At 50.2% G+C, this 3146-nt stretch overlaps 1 pseudogene; it reads right to left on the reverse strand.

Moving 5' to 3' along the window:
- Nucleotides 1-1667: 1667 nt before the first annotated feature.
- Nucleotides 1668-2092, reverse strand: LOC108490734 (annotated as a pseudogene).
- Between the last annotated feature and the right edge of the window lie 1054 nt (nt 2093-3146).

Consider the following 3146-nt stretch of genomic DNA (forward strand, 5'->3'; position numbering starts at 1 on the left):
ACAGTCAAGAAGGTGCCCTATTACATTATCTTTCAAACAAGATGGGAACCTTTGGAAACATTTGCACAGAGAAGTCACATGATATGACTTTGAACAGGATTGCTGAGGTTATGTGAACACAGACTTGGGGGGATGGGGGTAAATGTAGAAGCAGGGCCAATGGTAATCATCCGGGTGAGAGAAGATGGAGGCTTGGGCTAAGCCAGTGTCAAGAGAGGCTGGAGCCTAGAGATTGATATCATCTATGTCTGTGCTAGGGATCAGTCCCATAGCTTTCTGTATGCTAGACAAGTGTTCTACCTACAGCCTCTAATTATGTATCTAATTTGAAGAAGTCAGTATGATTTGCTGATTGATGGGATGGAAGACAGATGTGGGATGAAGGAGCAGTCAAGGTTTGCAGCCTGAGATGCTGGAAGGATGGATGGACCATTCTCTGAGATAAGGAAACATCCCAGCCTGGAGGTATACAGATGGGAGACATCGGCATGTAAATGGTCTTTACACCCACCAAACTGGATGAGGTCATCAGGAGATGAAATGAAAAGAAACATGTCCAAGAAACCAGGGCTATGTGCTACACCGCACCAGCCACATTTAGACGCCAGAAGAAAGAGGGCAAAGTCAACAAATAGGATGAAGAAGGAGGGGCCAGGGATGGAGGGAGAAATTTAAGTGTGTGTGACCTGAAAGCCTTGTGAAGAAAGTCCCAGAGGGAGAGGGTAAGGAACCACCAAATGTCCCCACAGGGCAGCAAGATGAAGACTGGGAAGAGACAGAATGTACCAGAAAAAGATTCAATAGGGTGGGAGGGGAGAGATGGGAGAGGAATACAGACCCTCTTTCAAATTGTGATAGTCAGGAAAACAAAAATGGGTAGCGAGACAAAAGGTGCTCTTCAGAAGCAGAGATCACACATTTCTACACTGACGGGGACAATCCTGTTATGAAAAAAAATTGGGCTTCATGTTCTGCACGGTCTGGAGAATGATTCTCAGTAGTCAAACTTTTGTTTCGAATAACTGAGTTTATTAAGTAGATAGCAAACAAATAGCAAGGGATTGGAATTATGGAGCCTTCTCTCCATGGGTGAGCTTCCTGGGGCTGAACGGCGGCCTCTCTTTTCCAGTACAGCCACTCATATCATGGAATGGACAACAGCACCTGTTGGAAGTGCTTCACCTCTGGCAGTCCTCAAGGACACAATGCTTTTACTCTTGGGCTGTCTTGTTGTTCTCTCCTTCCCCATCACAGAGTTGGGGGTGGGAATCCCCAGACAAGGGGTCTTGGAGGATACTTGTCATAGACATGTTTGGGTCTCAAGTGTGTGTGGCAACCCTTTGTTCAGAGTCAGCTTCTAAGTGACTCAAACAGCACATGACAATTTAGCAGTGTAACAGACATTACACTCGAGAAGGTTGTTACCTCTGGTGCCTGTTTTCCTGGTTGTCCTTCCTTCCTTCCTTCCTTCCTTCCTTCCTTCCTTCCTTCCTTCCTTCCTTCCTTCCTTCCTTCCTCTCTTTCCCTCCCCCCTCCCTCCTTCCTTTCTTTCTTGTCTTTTTGAGACAGGATCTCCCTGTAGCTTCAGCTGGCCTTGAACTCAGAGATCCACTGGCCTCTGCCTCCTGAGTGCTGGGATTAAAGCCACTACATCTGGCTTGCCTTCTTAAATCTTTTTTTTTTTTCTAATGAGTCAAACTTTTTATCTGTTCATATCTTGCATTTGAAGTATTCCTTGATGACATCCTTGGCCTGCGATTCTTTGCCATAGTCCTCAACCACTATAACAACTGCAGCCAACCACTTTCCAGGGCTTCCCCTCTGGATCAGTTTTGCAGAGGCCTAACCATCCCCTAGCTTCTTGTCATCAATCTTAATCAGGTTGAATTGGTGCTTAGCACAAAGGGCCTCCACCAATTTGACATACAACGGCTCATCACAGTTGGAGGCAAGCTTGGTGCTCGTGTAAGGCTTTGGCAGCTTCTCAAATTCTAGCTGCGAGGCCATGGTGGATGAGGGAGATCTTCAGCACCTCTTGTAAAGCAGTGTTACCGTCCATTACACCTCCAGCAGCAATGCCTTCCTCCACCATGGCAGTGGATTACCGGTGGAGCTGAATCTACTTAGGGCCTCCACTTGTGTGCTGATGCCTGTGGAGGCCAGAAGAAGATGTCAGATCCCCTGGGACTGGAATTACAGATGGCTGTGAGCTGCTGTGTGGGTGCTGGGAACTGAACCTGGGTCCTTTACAAGACTAGACAGTGCTCTTAACAGCTGAGCCATCTCCAGTGCCTGAATTTTTTTTTTTTTTAAACAGTCCCAGCTGGCCTGGAACTTGCTGTGTAGACCAGATTGGCCTCAGATTCAGAGATGCTCCTGTCTCTGCCTTCCCAGTGCTGGATGTGCACCATGAAAGGCCTTAGCATAGATTGGGGCCTCTGACCCTGTGTCTGTGAGCAGCAAGAACCGTCCATCCCCACACTTCACGATGCTTGGAGGACCTTTGAAGCTGACACTCGTGAGCAGCGTCAACTGACCAGTTCTCCACCAATCCCCATCGGCTAGAGTGTGCTCAGGGCTTGGGAGGCTAGCGAGGTGCTCTCGGGTGACGTCACCATCCCACTGAGCTAGCCTGAGAAGCCCTGCTTCTGGAGATGGGCTCAGGGGACAGCAGGTGTGAAAAGGAGCACAGTCTTGGGCACGGCGAGTGTGTGACAGCCTCAGGGCTGAGGGAGCGTTTGCAGCGCCGAGCTGGCGGGCGAGGTCCGGGGGATGCTCTGAGCCGCCTGCGTGCGCAGAGGCGGAGGCGGACGATTGGATGTCCCCGACTTGCCTCTCCCCTCCGCTCGGGTGCATCCAACATGCACGGCCGGCCTGTGCGTGCTAGTCGAATTCACAAACGCGGCTGCCCCCAGTTCCTTTTGCAGGCCATCTCGGTCCTGGGTGCTCCTGAGCACTGTGAGCTGGAGCGAGCCTCTCGCGGGCTTCCTAGTGCCGGCTTGAGTACGGCTAACCCAGCTCCTGCTGCGGAAGTTGGGCTGTGAGAATGGGACTGGCCTGGCGGGAATGAGGGTGCTCTAGAGACACCTGTGCCCCTCCCTTTGTTTGTCAGAGTATTGGAAACAATGGATTAGACATTAGAATTT

The sequence above is a fragment of the Nannospalax galili genome, unplaced genomic scaffold (genome assembly GCF_000622305.1).
Source record: "Nannospalax galili isolate Female #2095 unplaced genomic scaffold, S.galili_v1.0 scaffold870, whole genome shotgun sequence".
Taxonomy (NCBI): Eukaryota; Metazoa; Chordata; class Mammalia; order Rodentia; family Spalacidae; genus Nannospalax; species Nannospalax galili.